This window comes from Lissotriton helveticus, chromosome 5_1 (genome assembly GCF_964261635.1).
Source record: "Lissotriton helveticus chromosome 5_1, aLisHel1.1, whole genome shotgun sequence".
Taxonomy (NCBI): domain Eukaryota; kingdom Metazoa; phylum Chordata; class Amphibia; order Caudata; family Salamandridae; genus Lissotriton; species Lissotriton helveticus.
The window spans coordinates 1040605784-1040628741 of NC_136065.1; the positions used below are offsets into that span (position 1 = coordinate 1040605784).

At 44.3% G+C, this 22958-nt stretch overlaps 1 protein-coding gene across 2 annotated transcripts in view; it reads right to left on the bottom strand.

Annotated features, from left to right (window-relative positions):
• Positions 1 to 9770, bottom strand: part of ZFYVE27 (zinc finger FYVE-type containing 27) — a 338299-nt gene extending 328529 nt beyond the window's left edge. For both annotated transcript variants that reach the window (XM_078643569.1, XM_078643568.1), the window contains exon 1: positions 9656 to 9770. The gene's annotated coding sequence lies outside the window, so the exon portion shown is untranslated. The remainder of the gene's footprint in view (positions 1 to 9655) is intronic.
• Positions 9771 to 22958: the final 13188 nt, after the last annotated feature.

Below are 22958 nucleotides of genomic sequence, written 5' to 3' on the forward strand. Positions count from 1 at the left end.
ATTGGTGAATATGCAGTCACTAAGTAGTCACATTCAATCTCCATTTTTCCAACCAACCAGTGAAGTGCACGTCTTCCTTAAACTAGGCAAGGGGCTAGAAGTAAATGGACAATTTGGATATGGAATACAGATACACCCCATACATGTTTGAAATGGTGTCTGCCTGTTTATTCAGTGCTTCAACCATAAATGAGTGGTTCTTAGATGGTCACTACGATGTGCTTGGAACAGATATCCTACATGGATATCTGGCCAGATCTAAGGACAGAGCTGTCAGAGCAGCCAGAATGTTTTTTGTTCAACTTGTTCTCTTGTAGTGTCCTGATCTAGCAGAATGAATTTAGAATTCCCCAATTGTCCAGACAAGGACGGGATGGGGTGGTACAAGTAGGTTGTCCATTCACAATGAAAACCTGATGCAGAAAATCCAGCTTGGGCTGTAATCACTGGGTCACACAGCACTAAGGCAAAAAAATGAAAAACAACAGGTATATGGCACGTCATAACACAGACACATGGGGTAAGGGAAGTATAGCAGACTTCTTCAAACACTTTTTGCCGAGCTGCCCCAGCGAAAAGTATTTTCAATTCACCCCCTCCAAATCTTTCAGGTCGAGAGGGGCAGTTAAGCAGGTGGGGTTGAGTACTACTTCTTATTTAGTACATAAGGCACACTAACTCAAGTTATAGTAACTCAAATGCATAAAGAGAAGAGAGAAGTTGACCAAAAGTAGGTACTTTAGTTACATAAACAAAACATAAATATAGGATAGTGCATAACAGTAAATGTGCCAAATGTGTATTTATAACCATTCATAGCATTTAACGTTGGGTGATTTTTACTTTCTCACAAGAAAAATGAGTCTAGTAAACAAAAGTGGTAAAAATCAGAAAAAAACTGTAAATGTTCTGCTTTCACATATAAACTCAGAATAGCAGGTAGAAAAAGAAATGACTTTGATGTTACTGTAAAGAGGTCTAAGTGCTTCCTTCATTACTATTAATGGAAAGTAAAGTACTGGCACATTAAAGAAAATACAGAATGTATTAAAAAATATTGCAAAATTCATTGTTGGAGTGTGTTAGAAATGGGATTTCTGATTGGCTAGGGCAAGCGCCTAAGCCAGGCAGAAACTACCACTCTAGTCAGGGCAAGGGAGTTACACGCTGAAGAAAACCCCTGCTAACCCCTTTGGTAGCTTGGCATGAACAGTCAGGCTTATCCCAGATGCAATGTGTAAAAGAGTTTGCGCAACACACACACACAGCAGCGACACACTAGGCACACCACAAAAGAAACTCCACACAAGGTTATGTAAAAATAGTCTTTGTATTGTCCATAAAACACATTAGAATCATAATCACAAATGTACACTGTGCCACCTGGCACTTGGTAATACTTTACAGGGGATTATATACAGGACAGGGCCAATTGGGGCACTGTCAGAACCATTGGAATGTACAAGTAGTAAACCACCACCAGTAACTACTGGTATTAGCACTTGGGCATAAACACATTTTGCATCCATCTCATGGGTCATAACAAAAGTATCAGCAGTAGCGCAGTGCTTCATTACTACACCTCTTGCTCCTCTCAGGCATAAATACATTTCCTATAATGCCCCATGACCCCAGGATCCCACTGGCCCCCAAATGCAGTCCCAGTGCCTCGGCCCTTTCTACCCAGACTGCGCTGTAGTTTGGTGAAGGTTCCTTCCTCCACCCTGGCTCAGGGGCCTCTGTCGAATTTCACCCCGAGCTTCCAAGCCCCCAAAAGGCCTTTGCCCCCTAAGTAGGGCTGTGGGGCCAAGGGTTACTACCTCAGCTGCCCACTACCACCAGGGGCAGCTGCTACCCTGGCAATATATGGTGACGCCAACTCAACTCCTCACCTGGCATCTTCCCCTGGCACCGTATACAAGGGGGTGGGGGGTGCAACTCGCTTTGGCTCCGTAAATGGAGAATGCCCCCGGTGCTGGAGTGAATAAAACATGTGCAGCTGCCAGCGCCTGTACGGTGTCGATGTTAACAAAGCCTGCACACCTGCTTCGTCGATCCCAGCAGGGATCCTTCTTCATCCTGCGTGTGTCTCCTGGCCATGTGGCTTCGCCGTCTCCTCCTCCTTCAGGGGAGCTCCGCCCATGGGCAGAGTCCGGACTCCGCCAGACTTCCGGCAGGGGAGGTCAACGACCTCCCTCTCTGAATGACCGCCGCTGGTGGGAGCCCATGAGGCTCGGCCCACAATCAGGCACTGCCCCTGCCTGGCTTCCGGCTTCTCCCCGCGGGGCTAGTTGCCAGGTTACAGCTCACCAACAAGCGACCGCTCTGAAATGGCAGCTTCTCACAGAGCAACACACACTGTGCCCGCTGCGTCTCGGAAGGTTGAGGCCACTGCTCGGGCTACTAGCAGCAGAATCCGCAAGCACCCTCCCAAGTTGCTGGGGCAATAAAGTAATAGATCTTCCCTGCGGAGACTGCACAACACGAGCCCACGCTAAAGGCTCAAATCCCGGGGGCACTAAAGGAAATCCTGAGGCGCTCCACGCTGCGCCAGGAAACAAGAGCACCTTCTAAGGCTCAAGGGCATCGAAGCAAAAGGGCTCCACACGCGCTTTCTGCAGATCACCCCCCTCAAGCCTGGCAGTGTTCTCCTTGCGCCGAGCGCCCTCTTTGATGCACTGGGAGGCAGTTTCCCAGTAAACCAGGGGGAAAGTCTAATGCCACCAAGGCCAGAGCTGGGCACAGGCAGGCCAGCACGTGGAGGCCTCTAGGTAGCAGCAGCGGAGTCCACCGGCGGTTCCTCTTTGCCCAGCAGTCCTTCAGCCTCACAGCTCCAAGTAGGCACAAGTAAGCACACTTACATGGAGTCACAGCCCCAATATTTATACTAGGTTGGTCCTTGTTCTGCCCTGGCACAGGGCTTGGGGATCCAGTCCCAACTGGATTCGGGGGGAGAGGGGGGGGGGGGGTTTGGGAGCATTTTCTTTACAGTGTTCACACCATCCTTTGTCAGGTTGGGCTCTGTCCTCAGACATACCACGGGGGGCGGAGCCAGCAATGAACAAGGCTGGTACAGACCTATTCAGGGTCAGGGGCTACTGCTCCCACTACTCCAAATGCAGATCTGCCCATTCAGCCTAGTGCTGACTCACCCTGCCCCACTGGAGCCACACACCTCACCAGCCCCTGTCACTCCAGAGCCAGACATGCAATACACATCAGGCAAAGACACATAGCACCCAGAAATGCCAACTTCTAAAAGTATTTACAACAAGGGGTGGTGAGGGACAGAGTCTCCGGGCCGAAGACGCCTGAAATGGCAGAAACCGGTCCCCGGAAGCTTGTTTCCTTCCCAGTGTAAGAATTGGCTTTTGTAGTCTGGTCTGCCCTGTTCCCATGATGCACTGGGCCAGGGACAGACTAATTTGCATACAGCCAGGTTCTGAAACTGGGATGGTGCAATGAGCTAAAAAACGGTGTTGGATCTAGCCCTGATCTCTTGACTGGGTGAGAGTACTCTGCTTAATTCAGAGACTCTGTCCATCACCACCCCTTGTTGTAAATAATTTTGTCCACCCTAAGCGTGGAAGGGTATACTCAGATGTGAGTCCCTTGCTCATTGCACCATCAGGATTCAAGCAAGCCGGGCCGAAGACGCCTGAAATGGCAGAAACCGGTCCCCGGAAGCTTGTTTCCTTCCCAGTGTAAGAATTGGCTGTTGTAGTCTGGTCTGCCCTGTTCCCATGATGCACTGGGCCAGGGACAGACTAATTTGCATACAGCCAGGTTCTGAAACTGGGATGGTGCAATGACCTAAAAAACGGTGTTGGATCTAGCCCTGATCTCTTGACTGGGTGAGAGTACTCTGCTTAATTCAGAGACTCTGTCCATCACCACCCCTTGTTGTAAATAACAAGGCGCTTCGCAGCTATAAAAAATCCACCCAGGAAACTAAAGCCTCATTCTATGAGATTCGTATAAATAGGGCGACCAATGTTCAAAAGGAAACGTTTAAAATCCTGAAGGAATTAACTAAAAAAGCTCAGGATATAAACAGCAGCATAAATTGTGATACTTTCCAGAAATATTTTCTGGATAAAGTAGACGCCATTATGCTCGAAATAAAAAATATGGGGCATGGCCCCGTCGAGCAACAGGCTATCTCATACCCTGCTGCCAGTTGCTTAGCATCATTTCCCCTTATGGACTCACTAACCCTCGAATCGCTGATGAGGAAGACAAAATCAGGTTCCCCAGCAGACCCCTGTCCTCCTAGCATTTTTTGCTTGGCACGACCTATGTTAGAGGACCATATCCTGGCCACACTGAACAAATCCTTGAGCACCGGCAGGCTCCCCACTAGCTTCAAAGAAGCTCGTGTAAGACCGTTGCTAAAGAAAGTGGGGGCAGATCCCAACGCCTTAAAAAATTATAGGCCCATATCCCAGCTGCCTTTCTTGTCCAAAGTCCTTGAGCAACATGTGCTTAAATCTCTGTCTAGCTTCCTGGAGTTTAACCATCTACTCCATGAGAGGCAGGCAGGCTTTCGCGCACATCACAGCACCGAGCTTGTCATGCTCTCGGTGCTGGACGAGCTCAGAAGGATGGCTGACAGTAAGAGACCGAGCGCCCTGATTTTGTTAGACCTATCAGCGGCGTTCGATACTGTCAGCCATACGCTTCTACTGGACAGGCTGGCTGGGGTTGGGATTCAGGGCTCAGCTCTTAGGTGGCTGGAATCCTTCTTATCTGGGAGAACCCAGAGAATCCAGATGGGAGATAGCTTATCAGGAGTGGGAGGTCTGACCTGTGGTGTCCCCCAGGGCTCAGCGCTATCCCCACTCCTGTTTAACCTATACCTGCAGCCTCTGATTAACACACTAGCGGAGATGGGCTGTCGGGTGTTCAACTATGCCGACGACACACAGCTACTGTTGGGCATAGATGACACCATACAAGCCCAGTCACACGCCCAGGACATACTTAGATACACAGTTCACTGGATGGCTACTAACCAGCTAAAAATTAACCCAGAAAAAACAGAGGTGCTGATAGTACCATCCAAGTGCTCGTCCTGGAGTGACATGTTCTGGCCCCAGGAGTTGGGCCCAACTCCACAGCCAGCCACCACAGTCAAAAGTCTTGGCATTAAGTTGGACAGTGCTCTTTCAATGACCAACCAGGTTTCCACTGTAGTCGGTACCTGCACTGGTCTTTTAAGACAGCTGCGCAAACTAGTTCCTCTCCTCTCCGAGTCGATGCTTCGCACAGTGGTTTCTGCCACCATAGTGTCAAGACTCGACTATGGAAATGCGCTCTACTTGGGTCTGCCAAAGACGCTAATTAACAGACTCCAAGTAGTCCTAAACGATGCCGCCAGGCTCATTTTTAATCTCCCGAGGAGAGCGCATGCCTCCCCACTGTTAAAGAGTCTACACTGGCTGCCAATCGGGCAGAGGTCCATCTTTAAAAGCCTCTGTATAGCCCATAAAGCCATCTATGGGCAGGCCCCGGCCTACATCAAGGAACGGATTGAGGTATATAGACCGGAAAGAAGTCTTAGGTCTTCAGATGCCCAACTCCTTGTTTGCCCACGCTTCAAACTGGCTACAATGGGAGGGAGATCCTTTTTGGTTGTGCTACCGAACCTGTGGAACGCCCTGCCTGAGGCACTCCGAAAGGAGGGCAACTTACTCCGTTTCAGGAAAGTCCTGAAAACTAACCTTTTTAGAACAGCACACAACCTAGTGTAATCCTGTTCCTTCCTCTACCCCTCTCAGTACTTTGGTTATTATGTCATGAGGTAAAAGCGCCCTGAGACCTGTAGGTGATTTGGCGCGATATAAACTCGCAATAACAAATAACAAATAACTTCTAAAAGTGGCATTTCTAAAATAGCGATCATAAATCTGCGCACACCATTACGCAGCCTATATTATCACTATTCCAAACATACCAAACTTGATCACGCTGCTCCTCTCATATCAGGAATTACCACTGAAACACTAATCAGGGAATCCCCAATGCATTCCTTTGAGAGGGCAGCCTCACAGCAGTGAGAAACCAAAATGGCTGTTTGTCACTACCAGGACATGTCACACACTTACGGTACATGTCCTACCTTTTCCCTACAATGCACCCTGCCCAAAGGGCTAGCTAGGGCCTACCTTAGGGGTGACTGACATGCAGTAAAAAGGGGGGTCACAGACGTGGCACCCACTTTATGTGCCACGTCACAGCGGCAGTAAAATGCATGCACAGGCTCTGCAATGGCAGAGCTCTGTGACAGGTTTGAAAGGCTACTTTAGTGGGTTGCGCAAGCAGCGCTGCAAGACCACCAGTAGAATTTAATTTACTGGCCCTGTGTATCCGAGATACCACTTTACAAGGGACTGACAGGTAAATTAAATATGCCAAACAGGTGCAGACCAAGCTTACCATGTTTACCATAGAGAGTACACGCACTTTACACTGGACCGCAGTGCTAAAGTGCCTAGAGTCCTAAAACTACCAACACCAGGTCAGAAAAAAGACTAGGAGGAAAGCAAAACGTTCAGGGATGACCATGCAAAAAGGGCCAAGTCCAACAGAGTGCCAGCACATGGCCCTTCCACCATGTCAAGAGATGAATAAATGGGTGTTATTTATGGTTTTAGAAACATTCCAACATTTGGGTTAACAGAGGCAGATCTTAGAGCAGCTTTTCAAAGTTAATGCACAGCTGCCAACTGACCCCATGTTAGTGTGTGAAGCGACTGGCCATGTGCTCGGTTCCAATAAAAATGTGATGACCCCTAAAACAGAGAAACCAGGGAATAACTCAGGGTTGACGTCTTTAGCGTGAATTTGAAAGCCAATGATATTATGCAAAGAACATGGTTAAAAACTGAATGGCAAAGCGGATCAGGAATGTAATATATGCAAGAAATCAAACACTGCATTTAGGCTTACAGGAACATATTCATTTTTGGGATATTTAATATATTGAAGTTTGAGCATTGAAACGGAGCGAAGCAGCTGGATAAGCAAAAGTAATGTTGGGTTACAAAGGGAGAGGATAAACGTACAAAAAGAATGCACTTCTGAGCAAGGGACCCAAGTCTGGGCACACCCATCCCACTTAAGGCGAAAAGTGTAACTGCAACAAATGATGGACGGAATGCTGAATGATTCAAACATTCTCCCCAGTCAAGAGATCTGGGTCAAATCCGTTGTTCTTTTGCCCACTACGCCACCCCAGATTGGACCCAGCCATATGCAAATCAGCCTTGACCCTGTGCCTCATGGGAACAGTCCAGACCGAACTGCCAAGCCAGGTCCTCCCTGGACTGGAAACAAGCATCCTGGGACCGGTTTCGGGGTATGTCACCCTTCATCAGCGAGGCTAGCTTGAATCCAGTGGCACAGTGAGCAAGGGACCCACACTTGGGCATACCCATCCCACTTAGGGCGAAAAGTGTAACTGCAACAAATGGTGGATGGAATGCTGAATGATTCAAACATTCTCCCCATGAGCAAGGGACCAGGGCAATGCAAATCACACTAGATGTCAGTGACGAGCATTAAGTTACCAGAACTGTCTAGCGTACAGGATACATATTCTAGTGTTGCCAAGGTTTATGTACAAGGACTTATGTAGTACATTCAATAAATGTATTGTCTAAGTTGATGGATGACAATGTTACGGTGAATACTTATAGATACTGCATATCAAGAGAACACTTAACTGTCCCCAAATCAAATCAGGCATCATACGGCTCAGAGGAATCAGATGTTGCCATTCATCCAAAACCAAGGAACACCCAATTTTGTGTGTTGAGGTTTCAGCAGCAGCGGAAATCAAGTGAAGATCTCTCCAGAAAGCAACAGTCAGCTAAACGAGCAATCATTTTAAGTTTAACTATCACCGAGTTTCTAATGTCAAAGCCTAGGATCTCGATTAAATGATTTTTACAATTGAATGGGTAGCTACCGTTTTAGCCAGACGAACTAAGGGGCATATTACCAAGCAATAGCGATAATTATCGCTATTGCTTGGTTAGAGACAAAAATTTACAGCTGAGCTGCGGCAATTTTTATCGCAAATAAACCTTGGTATTACCAAGGTTTATCTCCTAAGCGATAAAAATCGGCCGAAATGCATGAATATCGCTGAAAGGTCAGCGATATTCATGCATTACCGAGCTAATGCTCTTAGCCATGTTATCCACCTACCATTGGATAACATGGCTAAGAACTGCTCAGGGGCAGGTGTTAGCTTTTGGAGATATTCGCGCTTAGCGCGAATATCTCCATAAGTTGGTAATAGGAGATAGCGATGTTAGCGACTGTTTCCAGTCGCTAACATCTTGGCACGCCCACTTTGCATGTCATTAGTGATAAATATCACTGACATGCAAAGTGGGGCCCAAGATGGTCGCTATCTCCTACTAGCTGTCGCTAACTGGTGTTAGCGACAGCTAGGTAATAGGGAGATAATTTTATCTCCGCTTTCTTGGCTTTTAAAGCCAAAAAAGCGGAGATAAACCCCCTTGATAATATGCCCCTAAGTCCATTGCCTATCTCGGTTTCCTGGATGGTTTAGTGCTTGAAGAAATATGAAGTAAGAACAGGTGAATATAGACCGAGAAATAAGAAAAGGGTGTTGATTTCTATCCGAAGTCCTTTTGTTGCTGTTTCAGCCCCCAATTTAGTCAGGACGGCTTGATGGACGATGGCAGATGCTGGAATACATACTTCAGGCATGGGGGAACATTCAGTGAAAGGTGCTAAGGCATCCAAGTCTATTGTGGCTAGTTTGCGTATGTAAGAAATAATTGATGCGTTTATTGATGGGTTGACTGGTCTTCTGAATGTGCATTTAAATATGTCTATTTTAAATGTGTTTAATGTGGTTGTTGACAAGCTTGAAACTAGACAAATTGAAACTTTCAGACACAATGGTTAGGACATTTTACATTATACACTAAACAAACGTGAATAACGTACTCATTGCACTAAATGGGTGGAAGTACGATGCTACCATTAACGCATGTCACCCCGACTCGCTTGGTTTAAATTTTTCAGGGTGCCCGGTTTCGAACCCGTTGGCAGTTAGTCAAACAGTGGGAGAAGCCAGGTTGAAGCCTGTGGCTATGCGAGGATAAATTGGTCGGCGCTCCGTATAAACAATGACTGCTCATTGCAGTTCCTATTTATCGTTGATATGTGCCCTGCTTATGTACCAAACATCAACTAATGAATAACATTAACACGTAGAAGTGTCTATAGGTGAAACGAGCTTTATCGTGTTTAGAAGAATGCTAATTATTTACAGGTAACCTGTACAGCGCGTCAGTCTTATTGCAAGCAAGTGGTTGGTACCGCAAGTCGTGAGTTACAGAGTCTAATCCGGTAATAATAACCTACAGAGCACACAAAGGATATAAGTAGCATCGCCTAAGGTCTGAATTACAGGCTGGAGATGGCGGTTCATCCTAGTCGACGAAAGATTTTAACATTCAGTGAAATAATAAGCATAACAGGAACTCCGGCGTTTGACAGTTTCAGCAAAGAAAAACAAAAGCAGCATGCATCAAACAACGAGACCGCTCAATCACGATTCAACTCCGATCTTAAATGGCGCAATCAAGATGCTCGCCTGCCCACTACTTACATGGACTGTCAGTAAATTCAGCAAAATATCCGCTATTTGTAGATGAGTTCAGAACAGCTGGCACCTCTCTGTAATGTTTTGTTTAGCATTTCCGGGATGAATAATAACCAATCCCACGGCTGAACACATCATGTGTAAAGTGGCCTATGATTGGAGCTTTGAGAGCTCTTTATCCAATCCAAGTGCGATTCGTGAATCCCGAAGTACTGATTGGCTGCGGAGGCCACACAGTCCTGTTCAAGTCCTCTTCGAAAGTTGCCATATTATTGCTTCCTATCCTGGGCTTGGTGTAGGTACTTTAGAAGGAAGTCGGTTGTGTACGAGGTGCACTGGGCTGCTGCTGCATACAGTTAATTCCGGGTGTTCAGAGTTAGCGATACTCGGGCACATGGGCTTTAAACGGGGCGCATAAAAGTGGGGAACTTTAAATGGGCGTGGCCTATGTAATTAAGAACGTGTCTTAAATTAAACTACATTTCTGTGATTTGCACTGTCTGTCAACCAATCGGTCTTTTTGTGCCTCTCACAGCTTTCGGTTACTGTATCCAGATCTATATAGCACGACAGAAATACACCTAACATCAACAAAGACTAGTGCTTTGTCAATGGTTGTTAGCAGTTTAAGATTGAGTTATAAGAATTTTTTTGTAACTAATGTTGAAAATGTTTTCATTCTGAAATTATGAAAGTGAATTAAACATTACAGAGGCCTATAAAATGGGCGAGGGTGTTCAAAGGGTCATAACTGATCCAATTGTATTCACTATTAGAACTGTATGCTCTTTTTCTCTGCACATCTCCTTTGTATAGCTTACACCTCAACTCTACTCTTCAGCAACCTCTTTTCACTCTCTCCTGAATGCTATTCTCCTACAATTCACCACCCCTGACACAAAACAAACCTACTCACCTGTAAGCACTGCATTTTCTTTTAAAATCTCCTTGTCAATATTTTGACATTAGTGAACTTCACGCTCATATGCACAAAATCACCATTGAATCTGAAAAAACGTGACAATTGCTTCTGTGCTCTCTGCAGAGAGGCCAAGGATTGAATGACCATGTATTCTACCACCTTTCTGAGTCACTGACAGGTGCTGTGAAAAACTCTCATTGCCTTCAGCCTCCACTCCAGAGTCTCCAATAGTCGCCAGTTTTAAAAACCTGAGGCGATTCAGTCTAAAAGTATGCACTATACAGAGTAAAGTGCTCCACAAACTAAAAGTATAGAAACACAATATTATAGAAATAGCAAACACTCACAGGAAATGCAAGATTAAGTACAGCATGTGAATTATAAACAGCAATTAAGTTACTGACAAGGATTACCTTCTGTACTAATTGAAAATCGATAAGTGTTTGTTCCTATAACGTTAAGGACATGAATATAGGACCCAAAAAAGCAGTTTCAATGCCCATTTATATTTACCACCGGGTCTGAGACCTGTAGGGATCCAGCCCACTTAGAACCCTTGATGGGCACCATCAGGGGGCTGCATGGTGCCGCCTGCAAGTTCATGAATGTTGCTGCTTTGTACCCACGTAACTGGTGTTTTGCCCAGGGCAGTGACTGCCATCCAATGTGCCGCCAGAGCCCGGCACAAATAGGGTTGCCTCCTTTCTTAGATAGAAATATTAGCTGCTTGTTTACTGTTTGTAACTCTGCAACAACCACGAACCAGGAGGTGGAAAATTATTTGTGGAAAATTGTGAGGATTCTTTTGCAATATGGAAATTGAACTTCTGTTTGTTCTAACAATCATTCTGAAAGACTGGATAAGCTAACAGTGAGGGGTTACCAACAGCGATGCCACAGAGAGGGCGACAAAATCATCAAATGATTAGCCCGGTTACTAAGACAGGAACATGACATATCACCAATTCTCGCTTTGAACCGGCCAGACCGCTCCACTGCTACAGCACAGCACACTTTTAATATAGCAATGAGTGCACACCTCTAGATATTATACAATAATGTGGAACCTGATATGGTAGAACGAGCAGCTATATACCTTCACACACAAGGGTAGCCAAGTTTTTTAGAAAAAAGGAAGAACAAGGAAACCACTTAGAGACTGTACTGTAAAATCCAGAGATTTTGGAGTAGAGGCCTCACCCACGAAATAGTGGCATGCTTCATCATTGGCAACTAGCCACACCCTGATAGGTTAATGCAATCAGGGTGGACTGAACCACAAATGGGAGTTCTTGTTTAAAATATCTATCTGGATAAAGCAGGGATCCAGTTTGAGTAAAGAAGAAAAGTTTCTAAAAAGCCTTGTGGTACATCCTATCAGAAATACCATTTATTAGTATGGTACCGTGGGTTTATTAAAAAGAAGTCCAGGGTTCCGATTAAGCTTTATTCTCTCAATCACCACTGATTTTTGCTGACATGTTTCGGCCCTCAAAACGAGCCATATGGGTCTGCGGCTATCCTCAGGGCTAAAGGTATGTGTCTTTGCCTATTACGGCATGCATTCCATGCACTTCAATGAGGCAAAAGCTTCTCACTAGAAAAAAGGGTCCTTCTGTATTTTAGGGGTATCTATACATGTATAAGAAAATAAGAATAGAATTTCTAACAACAAAACACAGTAGGGGAGCGCCTAACGTGATTCTCTTGTGGGGTCCCATGCATGTGACCACAGGGACCAGTCTATGTTAACCTGCCGGTGATATTGTTGTCCACCACCTTGCAGAAACCAGCATCACCCTGTTTCCTTTTACTATTAAAAAAACACCTTATTCTAAACAACATTCAATGTGTGAAATGAGCTTAAGCAAAAAACATGCATGATGTCTACTAGAGCAAATGCATGCATGTGAAAGTTCAAGCTTATTGTGACTTTTTCAACTCATCTCTTACCCTAACTTGTCTTTTTCAGAGATCATGCATGTCTGGCAGAGGGTACCATCTTGTTATCACACACTCAAGGAGAGAAATAATACATATATCTTTATCTGGTCATAGGTATCGCAGCCCAATCGTTGGTGTTTGTATCTCCTATTCCTAAAAGTACTGTTGCATTCTTTTGCATTCAGGAACAATCAAGTATTCAATTTTTTGAACAATGAAATGGGCACATCCTTTGCCGCCAATTCATGCGCCCACTAAACCAAATTATGGATTTCATAGCACATACACCTTCCAGTTTCAAAACTATGTTGAGTTCATGGGATGATTGTCTGAAAGGTGGACCCCACCCAGGGTTTGACATTAGTAGCATTCTACCACTATTGATGGTAAAGTGTCCCAACAGATAATTTGTGTAAGAACGGGAAAAAAAGCTCCTCCACAGATTTTAATGACTCAAACATTGCAGTAGATATTAGCCACTCCTATTTTGATATATGCCATTCTATCTAATATATCATGCTGAGGCACTGTTGTAAAACACTCATGACAGTCTGACAGCAGTTAGTCTGTTAGTCACAGCACCATTACTCAAAGCTACTGCCAAGGGTTACGTTTTGGTTTTTAACTGTATATATCCCGAATTGTGAAAACCATTGTGAGTGCCCTGTCCATATATATATATATATATATATATATATATATATATATATATATATATATATATATATATATATATATATATATATATATATTCACTGAAAAAACCATAGGTTTCAGGCCTTATATAGTTAGGAATTAGCATTTAAAAAAACCTTTGAAATTCACTGAAAAAACCATAGGTTTCAGGAGTTATATAGTTAGGAATTAGTTTTTAAAAAACCTTTGAAATTCACTCAAAAAACTATAAGCTTTAGTGGTGTTATAGTTAGCTGGACATTTTACTCATACAAAACCAATGAAATTGCTCCTATATAGTTAGTTGTACTAACTATATTTCGCGCACCCGCAATCCACTGCTGATGATGTCACATATTAGATCATTCATGACATGGTCAGTGACATCACTGATGACATCTCAAATGACATCACTGATGACATCACTGATGACATCATCCACGTGACAATCACATACACCTTTTCATACACTATTACAATTTTTCATCACTGTTTGTAAAATACAGAGTATCATATTTAAATCTATTGTCACAGCAATACAAGTATCTAAACATCCACTCAGTGATTCATAAAATGTCCAGCTAACTATAACACCACTAAAGCTTATAGTTTTTTGAGTGAATTTCAAAGGTTTTTTAAAAACGAATTCCTAACTATATAACTCCTGAAACCTATGTTTTTTTCAGTGAATTTCAAAGGTTTTTTTAAATGCTAATTCCTAACTATATAAGGCCTGAAACCTATGGTTTTTCAGTGAATTTCAAAGGTTTTTTAAATGCTAATTCCTAACTATATAAGGCCTGAAACCTATGGTTTTTTCAGTGTTTTAAAAAAAATTTGATTGGTTAACTGGCTTATTAAGTGTATCTTAGTGAATACATATATTAGCGAGTAATGTTTAAATATTTAAATATATGCATGAGTGATGTAATATGTGACGTCATCAGCAGTGCATTGCAGACGTGCAAGTTATAGTGAGTCCAACTAACTATAACGTGGGAATTTCAATGGTTTTATGCGAGTAAAATTTCCAGCTAACTATAACTGGTGTGAAACCTATGGTTTTTTCAGTGAATTTCAAAGGTTTTTTAAATGCTAATTCCTAACTATAACTGGTGTGTAACCTATGGTTTTTTCAGTGAATATATATATATATAAAATTTCTATGGCAAAATGAAACCCCTCATTTTGTTCCTTTTCAAATTAAATGTATTAAGTGTTACCACTTTATTCCAATCAAGATGACTTCAGGTGTGCCATACTTTTGTCATAAGTAAGACTGTTAGCGTTCTAGTTGTTCTTTAGAACACTCTGGGACATTCTGTCATTGGGCTATAGTTGGGCTACATCTGGCTGATATTTGGGCTACATTTGGGCTCTTTTGTCTCTGGTGGCCATCTTGGGAGACTGCATATCCGAATTTTTTTAATGAAATATAAGAGGATTTGAGAAGTCACTCAAAATGTGCCCTAATTTTTCTTTCTTCAGCACTAATCATAATTTCTATGGCAAAATGAACCCCCTCATTTTGTTCCTTTGCAAATTAAATATTTTTTCAAAGTTAATTTTCGTAAAAACCACTGGAGCACATATCTTGAGACATAGCAAAGGCACATCGGGCTACCAGTCCCTACAATTTTGCCAAGTTTGGTGGAAAACCATTCAGCCGTTCGGGCTAAAAGTGAGTCCAACCGCCCTATGGAAATTAACATGGGGAAAACACGTTTTGGGACCCCCCTTTTCAGGGGCGGTGGGTGACATTTGAAAGTGGTGGGGCGCAAAGTGATTAGCATGCTGGACCGTAGCGAGCGAGCGCAGCGAGCGAGCACGAACCCCAAAAGGGGGGTTTGGGAGGATTACCCCCCCCCAAGACATTTTTTTAAAAAAAGAAGAAAAATCGTGCATTTTGAAGCAAATTTGAGAAAGCAGGAAGGTTAATAAAGCAATTGTGAAAGTGCAGTTATTGCATTAATAGATGGCATAACATAGGTAGCTGCTTATTCAGTATACCCACAGAGCTTCATACATTCCGTCCTATTATGCTCAGGTGCTGAATTCAGACTATAGGACTTTCATGGAAATCTCAGCTCTAAGAGTAGAAGAAGTTGCACAGCAGTTGGGAAACAGCCTTCACAAAGCATTGGGAACCACGCTTGTACTCAAGCTGGACAGCCCAAAGCAACTAAAACCAGAAAATAAAAAGCAGGCAACTGTGAGTTACAAACTACAAAGACAATGGTAAGCAATAGGTGAAATGTATTCCCAGAGAAGCTTTCAGAATTTCCCCACGATGTCATGAGCAAACCAAATAGCTGCACCGTCTGGTAGGCTTCAACCTAAAAATGAAGCTCTGTGGAATAAAATGTTTGCCTAGGATCACACAGTTTGGATAAGCAGGGAAGCCGGTATTGCACGTTATCTGATTTTATGTTTTGAGATTTGGCCACCAGATGTGTGTCTGTCTCTGTCTGTCTCTGTCTGTCTGTCTCTGTCTGTCTGTCTCTGTGTCTCTCTCTGTGTCTCTCTCTGTGTCTCTCTCTGTGTGTCTCTGTGTCTCTCTCTGTGTCTCTCTCTCTGTGTCTCTCTCTCTGTGTCTCTCTCTCTGTGTCTCTCTCTCTGTGTCTCTCTCTCTGTGTCTCTCTCTCTGTGTCTCTCTCTTTCTGTGTGTCTCTCTCTCTGTGTCTCTCTCCCTCTGTGTCTCTCTCTTTCTGTGTCTCTCTCTCTCTCTGTGTGTCTCTCTCTCTCTGTGTCTCTCTCTCTCTGTGTCTCTCTCGTTCGGAGATAATTACTTTTAATGTCAGAAAGATTTAGTTTAATAATATATCATCTCTATTAGGCTGCGGGGCGGGTAATTAAAAGTGTGCCGGATAGCAGCAGGGAAGCAGATGGCCTTTGCTTACACTGATGCAGTCGGTAAATAAAAGTGAAAAGTCAATGGCAAAAAGACGGGGAAATTCTGTTGGAACTGAAACCTGTTAATGCACCAAACATTAGCAGAACACTGGCATGTTTAGAAAATAAAATGAACAGGCGTCCCCGGCCCCGGAGCCCACGCGTCTGTGCAACGGCTTGATGTGTAGATTTTGCAACGTAAACACAAGAAACCCCGTCCTTATTTAAAGTGTATATTTAAGAGCACATTTTGTATAATAATTATATGGCTGCTGTCAGGGCCTAGTGCCACCGCCAGGCCGGGCCACAAATGAGGAAGAAACAGAGGCATTGGGGCAAAGGCTGTGCACGGTGATGAGTGAGTGAGTGCTTTGGATTGAAAGGCGCACTCTTACGACACCGGCCTTCGGAATAGTGCACGCGGTGAACCCCTTAAATCGTATAGGATTTGAATGTACTTTTAGTTTCTAGGTGTTTTGCTGCCCTAGGCAAGAATTGAAAAATGCCGCCCCTCCCTTTTACTACCATGGCCTCTCCATGATACCAGGCTTGCATGCCTCAATCACAGATCAAAATGGAATGCTAACCCCAAAGAACACCTCCCCAGTGTATAGCTGCCAAATACTCCACGTTATTTCAACTTTGTGTCCCATTCCTATTTAGCAGTTTTTTGTAACACGTATGAGGCTAGCAAGGGTCAAAACGCTTTACGTATATAACAAGATGTGACAAAAATAAAAGCAACAGCATACAACAAACATTATGGATAATAAGGCAGAGGTAAAAAACTCATCCAATTGGGTACAATAAGAAAATAAGGAGTATAGAAGTGCTTAAGTAAGTCTCAATTTGCAGAATCTGTTAATTATATTTCTAAACATATCCAAATGTGCCAAAGGTAAGGGAGAAGTTTCTCCAGGCGATCTGGGGTGGAGAACGGCCAAGTGCTGCACCTGATGAATTGCCTTAAAGTATGAGCACAGATCAAACCTAAACTTAGGTAAAGTCTAACTGAGCTTGCCGTTTGTTTGTTGCTTGTTTGCATGGCTGGTACTGACTTGTGGCTAACGTTTTATTAAAGAGGGTGCACACAAATGTTAAATGGATAGGAGACCATGGGAAAAAATAAAGGAAAATGGTTGAATAAGTAGGGGTTGGTGGAGTCCAAAGAATAGAAAAGGAGTTTGAGCGTGAACCCATGGTATAGAGTGAGAGAGCTCTAGAAATATTGTAATGTAAATGTAATTTGTACTTGTAAAGCGCACTAATACCCATGGGTGTCCTGGCGCTGTAACGCATACCGCTGTAGAACCCTTCCTGGCTTTTCCCTGTGAAATGTCCACTCCTGGGCACCCCCAAGGTGAGGCCAGGCATCCCAGCGCTGTTGGGGCCGTTGTGGAGATTAAGCAAGCTGTTGCCCAGAGTTGCAGAGTGGGACCCATGATTAGAATAGACACCGAGGCGAGAATTATCAGGTCTGAGGAAATTGAGCCCAAGACCCGCTGTGGCGGGAACTGAATCCTGGTCCTGGACCAGACCTCTGCATCAGGGTCTGCCGGTCTAACCATTGAGCCACACTTCTCCACGAGAATTGTGGCAAAGAGGAAGATAAGCAGAAGCTCCAAGACCCAGAGTGTAAACCCTTGAATGACGAACATGTGAGATATAGAGACCAGCTCTCTAGCTGCCTGACCCCTTCAAAAGCCACTTCGGGTGTTCACTGAAGGTTCGTCAGATGCAAGGAGATCTTTGAGTGCACAATATCTCCCTCCCCTCCCGTCACAAGATCAGTTAGATTAAACATAACTGAAGGGAAACCTATCTCATTTCCCCTTTTCTTCCCTGCCTCCCTCCATGGGTTGCACAAGGCCTGCAGTGCCTTTTTCCCTGGTACCCAAGTATGAGTGAGTCAGAAGAAATGGTAGAGGGGGCCAGACTAGTTACACTCCCTCACTGAAAGGGACTCCTGCCCATAATGTGTACCAACAATATGGTAAACAAGTATAGAAATATGTATGAGAGTCTGTGGGACTCACTAATAAGGATGGGAAAAAGTCATTTACACAACATGGTACTTTAGGCATGGAAAGATGAGCTAAGTTGCAGCCAAAACAGAATGGGGCCTATTTACAAGCCCATTGTCCCACTGGTGCATCACTTCTTTCAATGAACCAGTGGTGCCGTGTGCCTGCCCATATTTACATGACCACGAAAAGCCACCCTGCATGGCTTTTCATGGCCTTGTAAATATGGACTCCTGTCAAGCAATACTCTGCGTGTAAGGGGCATTACATGGGTGTTGCTGTGGGGGTGCCCATGCAACATACATGGAACCTGAGCATTCCCATATTTACAAGGTTTTAAAAAGCTGGGGATGCGTCAGATGCCAACGCCTCCCCAGGGGAGGCGCAAGTAGGAGAAATACCTTATTTCTTTTCTTTATTACTTTTTCTATGTGTGCCTCATTCTGGAGCACACACAGTAAGAAGAAAAACCTCTTGTGATTGTTTTTGTGCAGGGAGGTGTCCCATTCTGCACAAAAACAATCATCCCTACAATGTAGACACCTTGCTTGCACCATGGTGCAAGAGTGCCTGGATTGGCGCATGGAAGCTCATTGTATGCCTGTGCAGTGGAAAAGGTCAGAAATGCGCCATATCTTGTAGATACGGCACATTCCTGCCCTTTTCTTTTGACGCATAGCAGTACAGCAGGAAGGGTTGCTGCACTGCCATGCTTCAAAATATTGTAAATGAGGCCAAAGATCCTAAAAATAGAACAGATTATGAGCAATAGCTACTCTTCATAGAATAGGATGGGGAGGCACACAAATGTAACCATTAATCCCAAATCCGAAGTATCAAAGGTATTCAGGAAAAGTTGAAATACCAAATTAGCCACCTTGGGGACAGAGTTGAGGCAGGTGTTCCAACTGCTGTGGCTCCTCTATATCTATTTCCTCAGATCATTGAACCACAAGAGAAGGCGAAAGAGAGCCAGGACTCACCGGAGAAGGATTTGTTTACATGTTTTCCATGTCAGCCAAAGGGGCTGGGAGTACAGCCGATGGTACACCAGAAATGGAGCAGAACCTGCAGAGCCACCTGCAGCTGGAGCACATAGAGGTAATGTGCAAGTGAGTGGTATGTGGGAGAGGAATGCTCAAGCAGCAGGGAAGGGAACAAATAAGCAACAGAGTGGGAGGACAGGAGGGGATGTAACACTGGGTTGAGGGAAAGACACAGAGACAAAAACCCCGCCCCTGTTGTAGCTGCTAAAGGGAGGGGTTGACTATGCCCCTGAAGCCACGCAAAATGACTTTTCGTGGCTTAGTAAATCTCACTACAGTCCTTGGGTGTCGTGCATCGCCTTGCTCTACGCAACGGTGTCTTCAAGAATTAGTAAATATGGCTTCAGTTCACTGCCCTCCTGCCAAGGCTGAATAAAGCCTTTAAACTCAGAATTCCAATTTCCTTCTTCAAAAAACACTCAAAAAATGTTTTGCTTGTTTGCCACACATGACAAAAGAGATAATGTTGTATATATTTCGAGCTATGCTCCAAGGAGTGTTAAGGAGGCCATCCTGAGACTGAATGTGCACTGCTCACCTTCTCACCCAAGGTTTAATTTGCAATGCTGTTTTGGGCAAAGGGAAGCATGAAGTCACGCCACGTGCTTTGATCATTGTAGTTTACAGTCAGCTGTAGAGACAGCAGCACAAGATTGGAATGAAGTGACAGCAGCATGATTCTACAGCAAAGAGAGACAGCAGCACATCAGAAGAGAGAAAAACTGCATAGCAGTGGAGCTGGGTGACAGCATTGAAGAAGTGAAGCAGATGCGACAAGGGGAGAGAGCAGGGCAGGAGTTACGATAAGAGACAGCAGCACGCGCAGTTGCGCAGGGAGACACCAGAGCAGGAGTGAAGCAGGAAGTCAGCAGTGCAAGAGCGAAGCAAATAGACAAGAGCACAGGTAGAGACGGCAGAACAGGAGTGGAGCAGAGAGACAGCTGCACACATATAAAGATACGTTTCTCCCAGGCCGCAGCACCGTGCGCAGTTTACAGTGCATTGATGCGAGCGCTGCCCTGACGGTGTATTTTGTACCACTACCACAAACATAAATTAGAGGTTTTCACAGGGACACATTTGAAATAAATAACGGTCAATTTGCCGGGTTCAGAGTCAGACTCCTCGAAGTTTTGCCGAAGTGACTGAGCCACCACTGACCCGATATGCCAGTGCAGTAGTAATAAATGAAAATATTTATACCTGATCATCAAGTAAAGTAAGTAAGTACTCACTGACACTCTCGAGTCGAGAGAAAGGGCACACACAGGCTGGCTCCCGCACACGGTCCACACGAGGCGACTGGTGGCGAGTAGTAGAGAGAGGATCTGACCAGTCAGCAGCGCCGCAAAATGGCCAATCACTGCATGACTACATGAAGTCACATACAGTGATTGGTCATTATGCAATGTGTGTGCAACACCCACGCGCGGCATCCAATAATGGATTGCCCTGACCTGCTGCGTGGTGACCAGCCAATCCTGGCGCTGCAAGCAGCGCCAGGATTGGCTAGGGGGGCTCACTGACTGCTCGCCCTGTGTCGCCTTTGAAAAGCCGGCCAGCTTAAACAAACACCCCCCGGGTCACTCTCTATGGGGGAACACTAATGCGCATGCTTGAAGTAGTTTCTGCCCCCCTGTCACTTGCGCGCTAGTTACCTTGGCTGGCTGGCTGTCTGCTGCTGCAGCTGAGTGAGTGCGTCACGTGGACTGTCACTCAAGCTGCGCAGCAGTCTCCAGACCAGCCCCTGCACTCCCGGATAACTTGGGTGCTTCCCAAATTCCCGGCGGCGCTCGCTCGGCGATTAGCTTTTTCAAAAACAGTCAGTGTGTGTGTTTATTTTATTGCACCAGCGTCCATGGGGCTTGTGGGGCTACGCCCCTACGCCCCAATGGATGCACCGCTGCTGCCCCTTTTATTTCGGCCCCCGCTTCACGAATCCCCTCCAAACTTTCAGGGAAGGAGCGGAGCGCCGCGAGGCAAAGTTAAGGAAAATTTCAGGAAGATTCCTCAACCCGCGCCAAAGTTATTCCCAATAGAATGTTGTGATTTCCCTATGGAAAACAATCCTAACTATATATACCTACTGGCTATCGCCAGTAGGTAATATATATATATTTATATATATATATATATATATATATATATATATATATATATATATATATCTATATATATATACATATATATATATATATATAAAATGCTCCCTTGTTGCACCAATACGAGATCACTCGTGCACGGGTGCCCGGATGTTGCGGTGCCTGCCACAATATCTTCGCTCAAATCTTCAATGTGTAAGAAGAAAAACTGGCACTCACGAGAGACGTTGCAGTGTTGTTTTATTGCAATCCAAACAGACGTGTTTCGGCGATGCCTTCCTAGGTGTTTGCCAATGCAAATATATATATATATAGATCAAGACCGCGATGTAGGAGTCGAAACGCGTCATGGAAGGCACTTGCTGGGACTAATGTATTCTTGGTGAAATCTTTCCTGATTAAACACACTTTATCAACGTTTTGTGGTCTGTACCTGTTTTTTCAGCTGTGGGAATCATATATATATTTCACTGAACTTTGAGTATGCAGCCCATGATTAAGTGCTGTTAAGCACGAAACGCGTCGGGGAGCAGGACTTTGCATTAAGGTGTCATCACGCTCCTTCCTGTATGCAGTGCCTTCATTAAAGAATTTCCAGCCTAATACTCACCGGTTCGTGGGGGTTCAGCTGAAGGTTTCGGTTTGACAGTGTGAGGCGCTCACACAGTGCAACAGATATCAGTGATGATGGGAGATTTGGGAAAAAGGTAACACGGTGCAAACAGTATAGAGGGAAACCTTGAAGCCTCTCTAAGGTGAACAGGCATAGAGATGCCTGGACACTTGAAACAGAAAACACAGGTACTGTGCACACGTCAGATCGAGACAATAATGGTAATCTTGTAGTTTTTGAGACAATGAGACATGTAAATATCATTGATTACATGAAGACAGTTCGTATTGTTGAATATTGGTCTTTATTTCTTTTTTCTTTATTCAAAAACGCCAGCCGACACGTGTTTCATCACAGGTGAGAGACTGTGACTCATCAGGGCTGTAAAACATAGTATTTGTGAGAGGATGGACTTAAAGCAGCAGTCCAAAACAAGGGAAAATAAATTAAAAAATATAAATGAAAATGAAACTACTAAGTAACAGAGCTCGTTCTGCAAGTGACCGTGAGGATGCGACATGCAGTGTTGGGCTAAAAAAGAGAGAACAGGGTAGTCACATGCACGGAATCATGTGATAATCTACAATTCGTCACGCGAAAAGGCGAAAAACGCCGTGAGGACCGAAATATGGTGTAAAAAATAATCAAAAAACAATACCAAGTCATGATGACAATCCATGGGGCAATCTGGACCTAATGGTGGGCCCAAATCGTAGTTATTCAGAGACAAGGAAGTGGTATATAAAGGTATAATGACATATATATCCAAGTTGTGGATGGACCCACAGGCGTGACATGCAGGTATTAGAAAAAAGTATAAGCAAGAGAGCGCATGACGGTGCAACTCTGGTAAGAAGTGCACGTGAATGATGTGTCATTAAATAAATATAGTAATAGAACGGATTGCAGTCACGTTCCAAACCACGTTGATAAATCTGTGCACTGTGCGGGGAACTTATGTGGTACAACACGCATGAGTTTAAAAAGTCATAGAACCGGTAAGTGCTGGAAGCATGTACGTGACTGGTATCTAACAATAAACCGTAGGAAGCACTTCTAGCATGAAAACAGTGTCACTGAATAATAACGAA